Source organism: Musca vetustissima, unplaced genomic scaffold (genome assembly GCF_032173495.1).
Source record: "Musca vetustissima isolate MV318-11 ecotype Yass unplaced genomic scaffold, APGP_CSIRO_Mvet_v1 utg6387, whole genome shotgun sequence".
NCBI lineage: Eukaryota > Metazoa > Arthropoda > Insecta > Diptera > Muscidae > Musca > Musca vetustissima.
In genome coordinates this window covers 39,969-60,794 of record NW_026880437.1, presented here as the reverse complement: position 1 = coordinate 60,794, position 20,826 = coordinate 39,969, and positions in this window count along the sequence as shown.

The following is a 20,826-nucleotide window of genomic DNA, read 5'->3' as shown; positions in this document are numbered from 1 at the left end:
TGCATAGCAGAATCGGTTTTGTATATTATGGACTATGAGATACGAAGTTATTTTGAGTATAGAGGTTATGTCCCGGACCAGTTTTGGAATCCTTATTTTTTATATACTTATCATTATCGGTTTTAAAAATTGCCTACTTTCTTCTTTTTTAATTTCGTTGACACATTCAACAATTAAAATATCGACGTCGATTTATGGCGTAAGCTTCTGGGTAGACGTTAAAAAATATTTTCAAGAAATCAACGCCTCCACCTAACCTTAAAAAATTGTATTTTTTATAATCCAGCAAGACCTTAAATAAATTTAAAAATATTTCAAAAAATCCACACCTCTGGTTAGACCTTTAAAAAAATATTTTTAAAAAATCCACGCCTATTTTTTTTTTTTTTTTTGATGATAATTCGCTTTAGATATAAATATCCCGACAAACTTTACCTCCATATCCTATGGCCCATACGAAATTGTATACTAAACCAGTGAGCGGAGCAGTATAGATGGACGGGGCCGACCATGCGATACCCTACACAACTACCACGGAACTCAAAATTTCTGAGGATGTATATTTCGACTCTGGGCAATATTTCGTGATATTTGCACCCTCTTGCCCGATTAGAGGTAAACAGTACCTCTTCCTCACACTGACATATTTTCCGAATATTACGAGTATTCAATACAGCTATTGTCCAGATTCCCTTCACCGTGGGTTGTGTTGTGATGTTGAGCTTTCATTTGTGGTGTATAGATCGACTCTAAAATAACACAAAAATTAAGTTTTCGGTCCACTTCATTCCAAAATTATTATCTGATCATCACCGAAATTATAGGCGTTGTCCTTGACCATAACTGGAACCTCATGGAACGTTTCAAAGCGATCAGCGCTATAGTTCCGCTCTCTAGAGTGATAATGGGTTACTAAATAATATACGAATACGGAGATACCTGTTAATATTTAGGTGTAACTCCCACATCCGAGCACATACAACAATATAATTGGTATTAATTTAAAGGTCAACCACTCCTCTTGGATATAATATAAACTTCTTGCTATAGAATATAAATTTTGTCATTTTTCTCACAAAAGTCAGGGTCCATTTGACCCGATCTTTTCCAAAAACAATAAATATTGACCGATCTTTTTTATAATGACAGACGGACGGACACACATGTCTAGATCGACTCAGTTAGTCGAGATCCAATATTTCGCGGCGTTACAAGCATTTGGGGCTGCACAAAGCTATAATACCCTGACAACATAGTTATGTAGGGTATAAAAACGAAAAGTCACACTTTATTGCCACATATGGTAGCTAGATACACTGCTGTCCACTCATTTATGGTCAAATACAATTTATTGATTTTCGTTGGTCTCTCTATACCTACAAATATCTTTTTATGTGCTGGCTGCCATATTTTATTCACTGAAGCTTAAAAAGGAAAACTTTTTGTTTTATTTTACACCAAAGAACATTATGGCCATGATAGCTTATCTTGATCACTATCAATATCATAGTGTTTGCCACTATTTTTTTGTTTGTTTCATTTTCAATTGTGGCAAATGATGATGACGATGATGATAATATTGTAGTTGTTTGTTTTTATGTGCCAAAACATGCATGTAATTGCTGACATAGTTTGTTTTTTTGCTACTTCGTCTTCTTCGCCATTATTTTCCTCTTTCTGGAGGCCAATCTATAGAAAATTGCCATCTTGTAAGAAGGCTAAATACGGTAGCAATATTATTGTTTTTTTTTTTTAAATTGTTTGTTTCCAAAGGCCATGGAGGAAGGCATTCAAGTGTGCGAAATATTTACAGATTATTGTATTGTTGTGTTTGTAAAATTGCTGGAAAACAAAAGACCCTTGATTGCTGACATTATAATATCAGGGTATATCAGGTAAAACTTTATGGAAGATCAAAAATGGTAAATTATTTTTCCAAAAAGACTTTATAGAATCATGTTTAATTATAGCCACATCGGTTGAAAATTATGGTTTGAGAAGCTGATAATGGCAAACCTTTTCTAACTTATCTATCAATTTCTAATAATATGAGAAAAATCCAAGAAACAAAAATTATTACAAAAATGAAATCATAATTGAAACCATGACAAGGGTCTTCAAATACCTTAAGGGAAAACCCGCCCCCCTTCAGTTTTTTTTTTATTTTTAAGATTTTAAATGGGCTGGTAAATGAATGCCAATGCTTGTTAAGGTTTTTAATTTTGCACATATATATTTGAAGATTTAAAAAGGAAGAAAAATAATTTCCAAAAAAAAAAAAATTGTTGTTTTTTGTGATCAAAGAAAAGTCCTTATTTTTTATGGCGGGCATGATAACTCCTCACTGGAACATCCAACTGTTTTAGAAAGAGTACATGCCTGGCTCTCGTATGAACAAGGATTATTGACTTCGCACAACAATAAACAAAATGGCGGAACTTTGAAAAACATGATAGAATATATGATGTAGTTTTGATCAAGATTTGTATCAGAACCTAAAACTACTCACATATAGTAATATGTGATTAGTAGAAGTGTATGTGTATCATTTCGTGATTTCAACAGACACTTCGACGGACGGACATGCAAGCCTATATTGACATACGATTTTATAATGATTGAATAAACGGGACCTTATTGTGGATATAATATTGGAACAAGATCCTTTAATGGGTATATTCCACCAGGAGTAGGTCTTTAATCACCTGAAAACACGAAATACCTACCGGTTGTAAATGAAGTTAAGGTTTTCAGAATGTGCCATATGGGGCGGGACCTTCATATGGGCTCTAGGTCGAAACCTGGACAACCTGACAAACATCGTTTGGAAAATGCCTGGCTAAATCCAACATAAATCCCATATCTTAAAACTGCTCTTGAAAAATTGAAAAAAAAACACTTAAAAGGATCATCCATTCTCGCTTTCAACAGCGATTTTTCATTTTGTACTAGCAGATATACTTATGGTAAATATTTCAGTCGAATACGACAAGTTTTCATTATCTGCAATTTATACGAAGTATAAAGTTTTCTGAACAATTGTCAGGTAAAAGTGGAAAAGGACGAGTAAAAAATACTTATATCGATTTCTTATATTTCAGGACCCTATTTGAAATCGTATGACAAACATTTTTGTAGAATATTTGGAGGTCAAAAAATCTGGACTTGTGGTATTTTAGTTTGCGATTCAGGGAAATAAGGACAAAAAACGCAGAAGGACTCGAGATAGAAGAAGGATTGTTTTACCAAAATATTCCTCATTCGATTTGATTGTAGACATGTTATTTCAAAAAATATCTGTAATAGGCACTCGTTCTTCATGAATTTTAGAGTTACATGCAACAGTTAATCACTTCATAACTCGAAAACCGGACTCTGGCAATTTGTCCTTCAGTGTTTTTAATACACTCGTCATGGGCTTTTATCCCCATGCGGTAATTTCCAACCCCATCCCATGATCTCGATTTTGAGTCACATTGCTGTCTAAGAGTCCACACAACACCATTCCAATATTATTTTAAAGATAAAACCATGCTCCATGACTTTCTTTACCCCAAAGACACAGCAAAATATAACAAACATTTTTGGGTACATTTTTCCTTTTTTTACCAAAATTGTAAATTATGATTTGATCGGTTGACCACTGTAAAAGGAAGTCAACAAAATAAGTTAATAAAAATATTGGTCATTACTTTTTTCGTACAACACAAAAATGGACATAGCTAATTTTCTATTGTTAGCCAAATTTGGTTGGTCAATTTTCAAACCCCCATTTTTTATGTAGCCAATAAATATTACTGAAAAGTTTTCTAGTAAATTATTGAGGGTAAAGGGAGAACCTATAATTTCTCTGTGTTTACTTAACCCAAATAAGAAAAATGTGTGAAATTAATTTTCATTTATTTACTTAAATATTTTATTTTTTCTTTTTCTTTTTTCACTTTTTATTCTTTTACGATGGATAATAATGTGAGCTACGATTTAATATTGAAGTCACGTTTGAATTTTTTTCGTTTATTTGTTTTTTTTTTGCGGTTTTAGGAAAAAGTTTTTTTTGTTGTTGGTGTTGTGGCCATATTCTTGTTACTACCACGAGATTGTCTGTGGCTCATCGTGATACACCAAACAGTAAAAATTGTGTGCGGCTTTGCTTTATTTTATGGTCACTTGATTTTTAGTACATTGCCAGCTAAATTGAGTGGCCACAATATTTTCTATAAACCACACCACACTGCAATGGACGAAAAGTTCTGGTGGCTTCTTGTTTGTAAGATTCATTTTTTTTAGTTTTTCTATTACTACTTTATTTTTTAATATTTTTTTCATCTTTCATTCATTCATATTGACCCATATACATAGTTTTGTAATTTGAGAGATTTATTATCAATGGCTTGGCTATGTGGCTTGGTTGGCTTGTTCGCCGGTTTCACCTGTTTGTTGAAATGTGTATAAAATTTTTTGTAAAGGTGGGATTATCATTTTAAATTTGAGTGTCAATGGCAAGGAAAAATGATTAATGCCTCTGCGATGAAAGTGTCTAAAGAATTTTCCATAAAATAGCAATTAAATGCGTGGAATTTTTAATTAAGAATAGAAGAGAAATTTTTTGACCGCAGGGCGTTCGAAGAAGAAATCGGTAGAAATATTTTTTGATAACGAAAGTCGTTGAATGAATTTGTTATAATATTTAACACTTTCAGACACATTTGTAACAAGATGAATTTTGGATTCTCCTTGAGTAGAAAATGTCCATACCAAAATCAGTAAGGAAAGTAGTAAAGTCGGACTGGGTCGATTATATGATACCCTTCACCACTTTGGGTATATTGTACATATATATGCCCCTTAAAGGGACATACATGTCTGAAACCTATGCAAAATTTAATTTAATTCGGGCAGATTTAGAATCGTCTGCGTACCATGGGACAAATTTATGGAAAACGATTTATAGCAAAATTGATACAGGCTATTCCGTACGCCGCACTGTTAAAAATTTTATTTCAATCAGACACCCGTTCGAAATACATAATGAAGCTATGGCTGTATCTGCACCAATTTCAACGAAACGCAATAACGTCATTAAAGTCCCAATTTGATACGTTGTGCAAAATGTCGTGTTAATTGGACAAATCGGAGTTTGGTGCACCATTTATGTAAAATTGGACGAATATATATGTATATGTGGGAATTATATTGAAATCTGAACCGATTTTCCTGAAACTTACCACACCTCAGTACTCTATGCCAAATTTCGTTCAAATCGAAGGATAAACAGACGAAAATATATAAATCTGAACCGATTTTCCCGAAACTTACCACTCATCATTCTAAACTCAATTTAGTACGGTATGCCAAATCTCTTGCAAATTGAAGGAATATAAAGGGCTTTGGTGCCCTGTTAACCTTAAAATCGGACGTAAATATATATGGGGGCTATATCTAAATCTGAACCGATTTTAACGAAATTTAACACACTTTGTTCTAGACGTAGTTCAGTACGCTATGCCAAATTTCGTGCAAATCGAAGGACTTTTCTGTACCATTTACATAAAATCGGACGAAAATGTATATAGGAGCTATATCAAAATCTGAGCCGATTTTCTTGAAACTTACCACTCATCATTCTAGACTTAATTCAATACGCTATGCCAAATTTCGTGCATATCGAACGATATATAGGGCCTTTGGTGCACCATTTACATTAAATCGGACGAAAATATACATGGGAGCTATATCTAAATCTGGACCGATTTTCAGGAAACTGAACACACATCGTTCTTGACCAAATTTCGTTACGCTGTGCCAAATTCCGTCCAAATCAAAATATATATAGGGACTTTGGTACACTATTTGCCTTAAATCGGACGAAAATATATACGGGAACTATATCTAAATCTGAACCGATTTTCACGAAACTTAGCACGCATCATTCTAGACTTAATTCAGTACGCTGTGCCAAATTTCGTGCAAATCGAAAGATATATAGGGACTTTGGTACACCATTTACATTAAATCGGACGAAAATATATATGGGAGCTATATCTAAATCTGAACCGATTTTTCCCAATTTCAGTTCTTGGGCCAAATAAATTAGCTGTGCCAAATTTCATCCAATTCGAATCAAAAATGCGACCTGTACTTTGTTTACAATTTAACATGAACAGGCAGACAGACGGACGGACGGACATGCATCGACTTAGAAAGGGATTCTATGCATATTCTCAAAAGGAACCATGTGTCTATCTCGTTCCCTTTTGCCTGTTACAAACATGTGCACAAAACATAAATAGTTATCTGATTTGTTCCGCGTTTTGGGTTTGGTTCTAAGACTCTGTTGTAATCTTTTAACCTGCGGAGGATATCGAGATAAAAAACTAGAACGTATGTTTCCATAATGAACTTTATATGAACTATAGCCCGCATTTAGGCCTAGCCCTAGCTCCTGTGTGGGAGGTACCAGAAGCAGTGGACCGATATTCCCCATCTTCGAACTAGAACTAAGTTTGGAGGAAATAAAAAGTTTGGATGGAATCAAAAGTTTCTGAAATGAATTTTGCCCAAAGAAACATGGGGTCTAGAATCAATATTTCGATGAGGCACATTTTCAACGTGTCAAAGTGTATACACCCTCATTAGCCATAAGGCTGAGGGTATAATTATCTATTAATTTTTTTTTTTTTTTTTTTGAAATTTGTATTATGGTTCACATAATCGATTTGTAGAAATGTCGGTATAGATCCACTTTTTGGTATGTTCCCTATATTTTCATTTCAAGTACCTGTCAGCATATCTATGGTGGAAGATATCCAAAGTTCGGCCCGGCCAAACTTAACGCTTTTGCACTTGTTTTAACTGAATTGGCTTTAATTTGAACTTTCAGGTTTCCATAAAAATGATCAATATTTGTTCACATTTTAGATGGGGAATATCGAACCAATTTTTCTAGTACGTTCCCACAAAAGTATGCATATCGTCTCCAATTTAAATTTTCTTATTTTTTTCACAACAATTGATGTAATTTTGAATAATTTTAATTTTTTCTAATAATCAATTTTTTCATTTCTAATTCCAGGTAAATAATCATAATTGAAATTTTTTCCTTCAAAGTAAGTACAGAGTTCAAGCCTTGAAGGAAAGACTTAAGACACAAACATGACCCGTTGTATTTTTATTACATTCCCATTCAACATTTTTATACCCTTCACCACACTGTGGTACAGGGTATTATGTCTTTGTGCATATGTTTGTAACAGGCAAAAATAATCGAGATAGACACATGGTTCCTTTTGAGAATATGCATAGAATCACTTTCTAAGTCGATTTATGCATGTCCGTCCGTCCGTCCGTCCGTCCGTCTGTCCGTCTGTCCGTCTGTCCGTCTGTCTGTCCATGTTAAATTGTAAACAAAGTACAGGCCGCATTTATTATCCGAATTGGATGAAAATTGGCATAGGTCACTTATTCGGCCCAAGGACGAACCCTATTGAAATTGGGAAAAATCGGTTCAGATTTAGATATAGCTCCCATATATATATTTAACCGATTTAATGTAAACGGTCCCTATATATCTTTCGATTTGCACGAAATTTGGTACAGCCTAATCATTTAGGTCTAGAATGATGTCTGCCAATTTTCGTGAAAATCGGTCCAGATTTAGATATAGCTCCCATATATAGTTTCGTCCGATTTCATGTAAATGGTGCACCAAAATCCCTATATATCCTTCGATTTGCACCAAATTTGGCACAACGTACTGAATTGAGCCTAGAATTATGTCTGCCAAGTTTCGTGAAAATCGGTCCAGATTAAGATATAGCTCCCATATATAGTTTCGTCCGATTTCATGTAAATGGTGCACCAAAGTCCCTATATATCCTTCGATTTGCACGAAATTTGGCACAACGTACAGAATTGAGCCCAGAGTCATGTCTGCCAAGTTTCGTGAAAATCGGTCCAGATTTAGATATAGCTCCCATATATAGTTTCGTCCGATTTCATGTAAATGGTGCACCAAAGTCCCTATATATATATCCTTCGATTTGCACGAAATTTGGCATAACGTAATGAATTGAGCCCAGAGTCATGTCTGCCAAGTTTTGAGAAAATCGGTTCAGATTTAGATATACCTCCCATATATAGTTTCGTCCGATTTAATGTAAATGGTGCCCCAAAGTCCCTATATATCTTTCGATTTGCACGAAATTTGGCATAACGCACTGAAATGAGCCTAGAGTGATATCTGCCAAGTTTCGAGAAAATCGGTCCAGATTTCTATATAGCTCCCATATATAGTTTCGTCCGATTTCATGTAAATGGTGCACCAAAGTCGCTATATACCTTTCGATTTGCACGAAATTTGGCATAACGTACTGAATTGAGCCTAGAGTGATGTCTGCTTTTTTTCGTGAAAATCGGCCCAGATTTAGATATAGCTCCCTTTTATTATAGATTGATTTTAAGTAATTGACGCACCAAGGAACCAATGAGCTGATAGCAACAAAACTTTCTGAAATTAGAACAAACTAATCTGTGACATGTTTGTTTCAAATCGCTTAATATTTGGATAGAGCTTCCATATATATTTTCCCCCGGTTTCAGGTAAATTGGGCATCAAACTCCTCATGTTAGTCAGATTGACATCAAATTTTGCACAACTTACAAAATTTAGCATAGAATTACGTAGTTGCGTTTTCCAGAAGTACAGACATAGCCCAACGGATGACCTATTTATATTTGTTTGAAGTCGATTTACATACTTTATGGATATATCTAGGTAGATTCACATTTAAATAAATATCAACTATTTTAGTTCATCCAATTTCATTTTAATGGTCCTGTTGAATACACCCAAAGTGGTGAAGGGTATCATAAAGTCGGCCCCGTCCGACTTTACTACTTTCCTTACTGGTTTTATTTTAAACCCTGTAAACTTAATTATTAAAAAACAAATTACAAAATCATGCAACTAATTGAGGCTTAATGAATTTAATAATAAACTAATTTACCGCGAAATTATTAAGTAACAACAAAAGATGCAACAACCAAACAGTTAGCGATGCCATGCTTTTCATTTGAACTTTCCAAGACAAATTGTTATTATCAAACTAATTAAAAAAGGCTTAAATAACAGACAAAACAAAAAAACATTTCCAAAGAGTCACCTTTACAAATTGATTCTTTTTCATGTCTTGACGACAAAAACAAAAAAAAAATCCCCAATGACGATTCACAAGTATATGTGAATGTGTGATCAAAACAAAATACCAAAAAAAAACTCCACTTCTTTCAACTTTGTCTCAGAAAGAGTGCTGCTGTAGAATGTCTGCAGCAGAGCACAACAACACCTCAACAATTTTTTTGGTTCAAAACCTTGGCATTATATTCAAAAACAATAACAACAAACCCCACCATACATACATATTGTTAACCACATAGCCACACACTCGCACTCACACATATCATTTACAAAACTTAACCAGAGAAGCTACTTTCACTTTTTTAGCCGGTCGATCGGTCGGTCACAACAATCTAAGTAAGAAGTAAAAATAGGCAGAGACCAGACCAGCAAAAATCATGCGACAGACAGTCATCTCTATACAGAAATACAACAACAACAAGACGACGACATGTTACAAACATAATCCCACAACACAATCACAAAACAGCCATACAAACACAACAGTGCAAGGCTAAAGGAAAAGAAGAAATGTTTTTTCATTTTTTTTCATCGAATGGTATCTTCGAAAAAAAAAAAATCATATGATTACCGATTTTTTTTAATTTACTCATGTACATACAGAGAAAAGTTGTGAATGAGTAATACAATTTCTTTGGCAAATATGTATGCATGTATGTATTTCTGTGTGTGTTACATTCTTTAATGTCAGCTGGTTGTGAAATTGAAGAGTTGTGACTTGTTTATATATCACATGTGGGTAGTCCATGTCGGAAATTTAGGAAATAAGTTGTAGGTCTTGTGAGAAAGGAGATCCGAATCAGGAATTTTCACAATGTAACAGCTTTTTTCTTTAGAAGAATAATGAAGCGCTTATATCTATGGGATATTTTATAAAAAAAGTCGTCAATATAATAGAACAACATTAGACTTTTGGATACCCTCCTACAGAAAGTGAAGTGTCACTTCGTTCGAAAGCTCACGACAATTGTGTCGATGATGAACAAAAGTAGATCTATCCATTCTCATATCCCTCTAGAAATTAAGATTGAGGTTGCAAAATTTTAAAATTTACTTATAGCAAAAGCGGGAATTATCGATTCACTCTTTGAAATAATCCTCATACATCGGAATGGCAGGTTGTAGTTCATTTTTCAAGACTCTACGTCGAAAACATAAGTACAAGTTTCCATATAGCCACTATATGTGGCTACTATCACGTTTTAAGTATTTTGATAGGCCACGCAGCTTCTGTAAACCCTTCTGGGACCAGAGAAGGAACTTAATGGTCTCATATATAGATTCCAACATATTTTCTCCATATGTGGGATTTTTATACCCTACACAACTATGTTGTCAGGGTATTATAGCTTTGTGCAGCCCCAAAAGTTTGTAACGCCGCGAAATATTGGTCCTGGACCCACCTTTAAGTATACCGATCATCATATCTCGACTAGCTGAGTCGATCTAGACATGTGTGTCCGTCTGTCCATTATAATTTGTAAACACGATACAGGTCACAGTTATGGACCAATCTTCAGAAGGGGATCGGGCCAAAGAATAAGCATGCCTGTTTTCATAAAGATCGGACAACATTTATATATTATTAGTAACCCATTATACTTCTAGAGAGCGGAACTATAGCGCTGATCGCTTTGAAATGTTCTAGTTATGATCAAGTACAACGGTTAAAATTTTCGGTGATGATCAGATAATAATTTTTTGGAATGAAGTGGACCGAAAACTTAAATGTTTGTGTTATTTTCGAGTCGATCTATAGACTACAAATGAAAGCTGAACATCACAACACAACCCACCGTGAAGGGAATCTGGACAATCTGGAATATACATCCACAGAAAATTTGAGTTCCGTGGTAGTTGTGTAGGGTATCGTATGGTCGGCCCCGTCCGACTATACTGCTCCGCTCACTGGTTTTAAATATTTTTATGGTCGTCCAGGGGGAGAACATAATAAAAGTTTTTTTTCGAAATTTTGGTGGTCCTAGCCTCATTTTCCAAACTATTTGTTTAACAAATTTGTATTTCAATTTCGCAACCACCTGCACCTGCCACTTTTGTAAATTTTGAAGTCTCTAGCAACTTTTTCCCAACAAAGGGGCTCTAAGAAAATAAACGTCTAGATCCATGTTCGGCATAGCCCCATATAAATGTCCAAATTAATTTCATCATTAATTAGTTATTTCAGGGTTTCAGAAGATACTCGTTCTCTGAACAAAAACAATCATCAATATAGGTATATGTTTTGGTATAGACTCCAAAAAGAAGCTATTCGGATGGTATTGGTCGTATTTTCCAACCCAAATTTCTGCAATTTGGTTCATACAACGTTGTCAATCGATATTGAGTCCTTTAAAGACCCAGCCTCTTGTTCTAATCGATGTGGCTGTAACTTGTAATTTAAACATTTTACCTACAAAACAACCTACACAAATATTTTTAAACCAGTGAGCAGTACAGTCGGACGATACCTTACACATCTTCCACGGAACTCTAACTTTTTGTTATTGTTTTTGAAAATCTGTTAAAATATATCTAATTGTAGTTCCCTGAGGATGATTGGAGAATCCAATCGAAATATTGTAAACAATAAATATTAAAAATCAAAATTGAAAACGATTTTTAACTTTAAAAAACCTACAGCCAAACTAATACAACAAAGATTTCTGCAGATTGTTATTCTGAGCCTGGAAAATATTTCGTAATATTTGCACTAATATTCAGTACAGCCCTTCTAATTACTTGTCCAGATTCCCTTTACCGTGGGTTGTGTTGTGATGTTCGGCTTATAATTGTGGCCTATATCGACTCGAAAAAAATTACAAATTAAGTTTTCGGTCCCCTTCATCCCAAAATTTGTATCTGTTCATCACCAAAAATTATAGGCGTTGTCCTTGACAATGGAAAATTTCAAAGCAATCAGCGCTATATTTCCGCCCGCTAGTGTGATAATGTAATACTAAATAATATATGAATACGTAAGCACCTGTAAATATTTAAGTGTAACTCCCACATCCGCGCACATACAACAATATAATTGGTATTAGTCAACAACTCCTCTTGGATATACTATCAACTTCTCAGATCTATGTCCTTCAGGAGTAAATATATACACAAGATATACAAATTTTGTCATTTTTCACACAAAAGGTCCATTTGACCAGCTATATATTGACCGATGTTTATCAAAAATTCATAATGAAATAAAGCCCAATTTTCTGTTTGGGGACTTATTTCATACCGCCAAAGTTTTCCATCATCAATAAGGTTTTCCTACAATAAATTTTTGTTGATAACGAAATCGGTGAAGATTCACTAAGATAATAATTTGGATTCGTATTGCTTTCACAATCCTATAATTCTCCAAATTAAGTCCCCAGCGACTATATTTTATTCCCAGATTTTAAATGAGTAATAACCGGCCTCCAAAAATATTTTCGAACATAATTATACAAAAAAGTTATTTGCTAAGGTAGGCCGAGGACCTTCAGTTTTCCTCTATATATCCCCTATCATTATATGTTTTCTTTTTCTATAAGCGCTCTCTACAAATAAAATACATTATTCACGTCTTCTAGCGTTACCTTCTACAAGTTTCCAACAGATTTTGCTAAATGACTTACGGAAAAGAAGTACTTCTATATATAGAATATCTGAAGAAGGGATTTTATGTTACGAAGAACTATATAAGACCCCTAATGTATAGAAGAACTATAGAGTTTCCCATACTAAAGATTGTTCTCATGCATTGACCAAATGCTGTAAATATTCCCCAGCTACCACAAAAATAACCTCGCCTTCAAAAATTAACATATCCAGAAAACAAATTTACATTCTACATTCCAAACATGGACTGCTGGACAAACGAAAGTAAACTACAGCAACAATAACAGCAACAACATTGACCAACTAAACATGATCTTGAAAACCAAAAAAAGACAGAAAAAATAAACAAATTTCTAAAAGACATGAAATTTCTTTTTCTGGCATGTACAACCATAGCATGGTGTAGAGCAAGGTGGATTTTTGTAAGAAAACTTGCAGAACCAGAATTTTTGAATAACTCAATTGAAAATGCAACAACAAGTTATTCTAATTGGATGAAAAGAAATTCACAAAGTGTAGCTACTATACTGGAAAAAAGAAACCAAAGGAATAATGTAAAGAGGTTTAACAAATCGTAAGAAATTTTGTGGATAATCTGGTGCACTGGTATCTGTGGGATAGTAAAGTAAATTAATGGAGCTCAATTTTTTGAGCACTCATTAATATACATTGAAATTTATTTCAATTCCTCTCTTTTTCATTTAATGTCATTTTAATTGAGATTAATATTCTCAGTTTGAAATTAATATGCACAGGATGTCTTGTATCTTTTGTAGCATATCTTGATGGTTTTATTATATCTCGTTGGCATATCATTCAATTAAGTAATGCTGGCAATGTTGATTTTACAATTGGCATTTTATATATTGATTTGACCAACTTGGCGTGTCCAATTGATGATTAATATCAATAAATTTCAATGTTGGCCATCAGCCATATTTTTTGGGTGGTCTCATGTATGCAGATTACCCAATGGGCATCAAGTGGTTTAACATGTAATAATGGGAATTTGCAGAAAAAAATTATACTGTTGGCAATGTGGACGACTATGTATTTTTTGTAGAAAAATTGTTATTGAAGTTGGTTAAATTATTGTTTATAGTTGGGCAGAAGATCTTCTAAAATACAAGTTTGCATACGGGCCTTTGCACATAAAAGTGTCATAGACAAACAACGTCGAAGTCCTCTTATTGTTTTCCATGTAAACATCGAAATTATTCTATAGATTGAAAACTTTCTAGTCTTTTATAAAAATAAACTTCTATATACATAGCTATTCATCTGAATGAATAACTTCTTTAGGTATGTACAAATTAAACGTCAGTTTAGACTGATAAGTATATTTAGCTACAGACTTAAATAAGATATACTTTTTATAGAAAACGACTTCAGTTAGTGCTGGGTGATATATCGACGAACTTTTTAGTTTTCATATTTCGATTCTCGATTTCATATTTCGAAATTCCAACCGGGTGGCAAATGAGCATACATTATTTTAAAGATTTGAAGATGTAAAGAAGAAAACAATAAATTGACAAAATGTTTCTTTTTTTAATTTAAGAAAAATCGCTCCTTTCGACGGCGGCATTATTGCCGATCACAAAAGAACATCCGAATTTCAGAAATCAAACGTAATATCTGACTCTGAAATGAATTAGGATTATTGACTTCGCTCAAAAATTAAAAAAAATTACCGATGTAGGAATTTTTTTGGGAAAGTGACCGATTACCGATAATCTTGACCGATTACATTTATCCTATTTCATACGATAGCTATGTATGTACAGACTAACATATTAAAATTTGGAACGGACTGAATTATCAGTTTTTGAGTTATCGTGCCCGCCATCCGAAAAACACTGTTTTGAGAAATATAGTAATTTTTTACAAAAAAGTCAGGGTCCAAATATTGACCGATCTTTATCAAATAGGCATTCTTATTCTTTGGCCCGATCCTCTTCTCCATGTAGAGCGACCAGAAAACCCGACACAAATTAGGTATTTGGTCCATATCATACCCTAAATATTAGCCGATCTTTATCAAAAAAAAATGGGGTCTTCATTAGCCCGAACCCATCCTAGATGCAAAATTTCGTGAAGATTGGTCCATAACTGTGGCCTGACAGACGGACGGACGGACACACATCCACTCAGCTAGTCGATATGGCGATCCTAAATATTAGCCGATTTATTTTTTTAAACCCTTCATACCCTTCATCACCCTGTGGTACAGGGTATTTTGTCTATGGGCATATATTTGTAAAAGGCAAAATGAACCGAGATAGACCCATGGTTCCTTTTGAGAATATGCATACAATCACTTTCTGAGCATTTCGTACGTCTGTAGATGTTAAATTATAACCAATTGGATCAGATTTTGGTATAGCTCCGGTATATATTTTCGTCCGATTTTGAGTAAATGGTGTACTAAAGTCCCTATATATCATTCGATTTGCACGAAATTTTGGATAGCGTACTGACTTAATTGTCTAATTATGTGTGTTAAGTTTCGTGACAATCGCTTCAGATTTAGATATAGCTCACATATATATTTTCGTCGGATTTACTGTAAATGGTGTACCAAAGTCTCAATATATCTTTCAATTTGCACGAAATTTGGCATAGCGTACTGACTTAATTGTCTAATTATGTGTGTTAAGTTTCGTGACAATCGGTTCAGATTTAGATATAGTTCCGGTTAATATTTTCTTCCGATTTTATGTAAATTGTACACTAAATACCCAAAGTTTGTCCGATTGCCACACAATTTTGTTAAATGTACTGAATTTAATATAAATTAATCTCTGGCAAGTTTCGTTGAAGTCGGTTCAGATTTAGATATAGCTCCAAAATATATATTTTGGTCCGATTTAAGGTAAATGGGGCACTCCTAATGTTTGTCTGATTGACATGAAATTTTGCACAACGTATCACATTGAGACTAGAATAATTTTTTTTCTTTTTGAAATTGGTGAAAATGCAGACATAACTTCGATATATTAGGTTGGTGCGTATGAAATGTTGGACTCTCTTTACATGCGGACGCTTGTCTCCCTGTTTTCGTTATACTTTTGTCTTTGGCATAACCACATTCATAGTAGTATTGTCCATTACCAGGGACTCATTTCAGCAAAATATATTTCCTCGAAGGTCTTCCCTTTTGTTATTTCTTTTGAGTTTATTGCCGATATGAATTCTGCCAACATTCCCTGGAAGGAACATTGACATGAAATTGTTAGGATACATTTCTAGAATATACCCAAAGTGTTGAAGACCCAGCCCGACTTGACTATGTTCCTTACTGGTTTGATAGTCTGCAAGTGACTATATTTTAATACGTAGTGGCAGAAATTTGTCACTTCGGTAACTGCTGGTAATCAATTTCTTCATAAACAATGTTCACATAAGTTCATGTTCCGAAATAGTCCCCATAAAAAGTCACACGTCATTTTCGTAATTTTGCTAGAATGCTGGCCGAAATTTGAAATTTGATATCATAATTATAGAAACTTATGGAAAATCTGAGGTCCATTTATGCTTCTCTTATGTTAAAATGTAAATCGATGATTCTGACTCATATATTTATTTAATATATACATATTTTGTTTATTCTATTTTTGGCGATGATATGTAACCTGATATATATGTATGCACATATTTTCTAAGAAATTTGCCAACATTTATCGCAAAATCTATGACACAACACTTTCAAGCCAAACCCATTCATTTTCCATTGTCATCAATTTCATTATTGTTTGCAAATAGAGCAAAAATCTCAGTTATGTTCCAATTTATTCAAAATTGGGTTAAACAAAATTCAAAATCAATAAATAATAGCCAGAATTTTTTGTTTGAATGACAAAAAAAGTAAACAAATAATAAGCAATCGCTCAAAGAGAAACGTGTGATTTACGAAATGCATGGACTTGTGAATACAGAAAAAAGAAAGTCATTCTAATGGATGTGACAATCAATGGGAGCAGCCAACGGCAAGACCTATTTCCTTTGCCAAATATAATTCAATGAATATTTCATAAAATAAGCAATTGAGGTCAATGTGTCATATTTGGAGTAAAGGAAATTAAATTTGATTACCAAATATACGCTAAATAAACATCAAAGAAAAAAACACCAATTCAATAAGCCAAGAATTTAAAGGTATTATGTGTGTATGTACGTGTATGTGCGTCAGATAAAGAAAGTGTTAATGAACGAAGAAAAAAGTAAACAAAAACTGAATTGAAGTGAGCAACTGAAGGAAGGCCACCAGAAAGAAAGGTAGGCTCATGAACACATGAGGGGGCTAACTAACCCGTCCATCCGGTAGTTCAACGAAATTAATAATTTTACGTGTTCAATAAAGAATTTGGGTTATGCGGATAAGCAAACAACCAAGCAACGAAGTAAACACCACTATGGCCAAAAATCAGTTGTGTGGTAGTTACCGGCTAAAAGCCTAACTCAAAACTCCTCAGCAACAATCACAAAGTTTATTGACATTTTCCAAAATCTTGACACAAAGTGGCGAGGTGAAATTATAATAAAACACCATCAAATTAACTCAATAAAATGGAATGTTAAATATGTACGAACGAGTATGTGGCGGTTGTGGTGGTGGATACAACAATAATCAATATTCACATTTGTAATTTTCGTCGATTGTGTTTTTTTAAACAAATTTACGTATTATACAGATTATAACTTGGACGTTGAGCTGTTTTGGTAAAACTCCAGTGCCATTCATTTGTGGTGAAAAAAACCAACAACAACCACAACAAAAGAAGATTACACACATGTCGAATGAAAGTGAAACTTTTTTTCTTCGTTTTGAAAAATAAACAGCTTGAACTTTACTTCAACAAAATACACACACACAAAGATTAAACATAACCTCTGATGACCAATGCTGAATGAATTTTAAATAAATACACTCGAGAAAAAAAGTGAAACAAAAATACACTTAATAAAATATTTCATATTTAACAGAGGTTTTTAGAGAAGGTTTTATGTATTGCTAGTGAGCACAATTTTTTTTATATAAAATATAAACCTCAGTATTTTTTTTAGAAAAAAAAATCAGCTAATCAGTAATCTGTTTTGTTTCAGTGGAGACTGGAACTAATTTTTTCTATGTTAATAAATTACTGAGGTTCGATATACAATTCAAACAAGTATAATGTCGAGGAAGCTACCACACTATTCCTGCACATAAAGTTATGCCTACACTCTGTTCTCATTTATAATAGTTATGGCTTCAAAAAATTGAATTTTGGTTTTTTATTTAATTCAAACTTAAAAAATTAGAAGTTCAAGTGAAAATCTCAACAACTCTTGGAGATATAGCCGATTTATTGTGTTAGCATCAAGTGGCGACAGTGTTTTACGAATGGCGGACACAATAACTCAAAAACTAATAGTAAAATTTGTTCTATATTTCGTATGAACTATGATAAATGTTATCGGTCGAGATCTCCCGTGCTTTCATTAACAATTCTTAATGTTAATAATCCTCGTTCTTTTCATAGGTGTTTTCATTTTTGGGAAGAGAAAAAAGATATCGGGGCCAAGTCGGGTAAATATGATGGTTGGTTTTGTTATTAGCTAAAAACTCATGCACAATTGTATTTTGCATCGTGGTAACGGCCACGGTTTTACACACAGGTTTTATTATTCGCTTTATATAAGGCTTTTATCATAGAGTTATTGCATTTGATGTTGATCATTTCTTTCGCCTTAATACATATTGAACAATTTGAGTCTGTGAGAGTGTGGTACCAGAAGAAGTGGACCAAAAGCGCCTAATATTGAATTTATGAATATGGAAAATGTTGACTCTTTGTGTGGGATCTTCTTGATCTTCGAACTTGATCTAGGCTTTGTAAAGGGCAAATCGGTTAGTTCGTTCGCATGATATTATAAACTTAATTTGTAACACAATTTTTACCATTTTTTGGCGTTATACTAGAATCGACTCAAAATTATCTGAAATATGAGTTATAAAACCAACATTTCGACGAGACACATTTGCAATGTGTATATACCGTCATTAGCCATAAGACTGAAGATACAAACACTACAAAGACTCATCTTGGGCTAGGGCCTTAAAATGGCACGTGACAGTTGGAAAATATTTCTGCAATATTCAAAATACGGAATAGTGGGGTTAAAGTTGTATTGGGGCTATACCAAAACGGTGATCGGTATTGATATTTTTTGGTAGTGTGATTTGACACCATATAGGAGTCAAGATATACATTTATAGGCAATTTGGCTGAAACTCGTGCTCAACATTCCTGAAAATACCGATTTTTGGGAGTATTGTTTTGCAGGGGCAATACAAAAACGGATTGACAAATATCATTTACACTCCACGTTATAGCGGTGATTATAAACGCCAGTAGGAAATATTAGATTTAATGGGGACCCCCCCCCCCTTTCTCGGTGTCAAATTTGTTTTATTTAATTCTAATCTACTCTAATTCTAGAAAGTCCCTACAAAATTTCATGTGAAAATCTCAAGAACTCTTGAAGATATAGCCGATTTATTGTGTCAGCATCAAGTGACGGCAAGAGTGATTTTCAAACTTTAAATGCATTTTTTTCGAAACAGCTTTTTACAAATGGCGGGCATGATAACTCAAAAACTAATAATCTAATCGGTTCCAAATTTTGCCACGTTTCTCTGGGAGTGTATAGCTCTCGTATGAACTAGGATAAAGCCAATCGGTGAAGAGCTTCGTTATTTTGAACATAGTTTGTGGTCAAAAATAGTCGAATTTCCAAAAAAAAAAAAAAAAGGTCCCCCATTTTGTTAATTTTTGAGCGATGTCGATAAACCTAGTTCATACGAGAGCCAGTCGTGTATTCTTTCTAACACCGTTGGAATTTCCGGATTCCGATCTTCCAGTGATGAGTTATCATGCCCGCCATCAGAAATAAGGACTTTTCTTTAAATCTTCAATTATATATGTGTAAAGTTACAAACCATAACATGCATTGTTATTCTTTTACCCGCCCAATGAAAATCTTGAAAAATTTAAAATCGAGAATGGGGGATGTCCCCTTAAACCCCCAATTTGGCGCAGACACCCCATTACCATGCCATTATCAACCTATTGCATAATCATGGCTATAATACCAACATATATGATACATACATTTTAAAATATTACTGCTCTCCAGTTGCAAAGAATTTTAGCCAGTTGATAACCTTTGCATTGAATTCTGACAATAATCAACAGAATTTGACGCCATTGCTGCAATTTTGAAGTTCGTCTTGAGAATGATAAATATTGTTCGTATATGTAAGCCTTCTAGGGTCAATTCCAACAATTTGAATTTAATTTTCAGCCGATATCCCTATCTTAAGAAAGACAGAATCACTGTGTTCACGTACTTTTTTAATAAAAAACTGTTAAATCGCTTTTAGATACAAAAACAACAGAAACATAGAACTTATTAAACCATAGGTCTAGATCCTCAATTTTACACACCTTTTCCAAACAAACGTCTTATTCACGAGTGTTGACAATTTTAAGTTAAAAACTCACCCGAATGATTTAAGTATTTACTCCAGTCGTGAAACACTGTATTTAGAAAATCTCTAGCGCCCTCCTGACACTTCCTTCATTAGTCGTCTATAACTGAAACATGTTTCAAAATTTTATATGTTCAATTATTTACAAGAACATTTGCAATACTTCAAAAAACTTCTCCAACCCAAATAAAATGTTCTTGGTTTCACTGCCATCGCTTTTTTCTTCCACTTTATATACTAAAGACTTAAGACACATACGCCCATACATAGATAATAGTAATTTTACTAAATAATATAAATTATTTAATTTTGTTATAATTTTTCACTTCATAAAAATATAAATTAATACATAATCTATTTTAAGTACCGACAATGAAGAAATTAATTACTTCTAATAATTGAAACAGACAAGAGACCAATGATGTTTGTTGTTGTGGCAATGTAATATGAACCAGGCGCCAATTTCGTGTGTGTGCTACTGACACGCAAT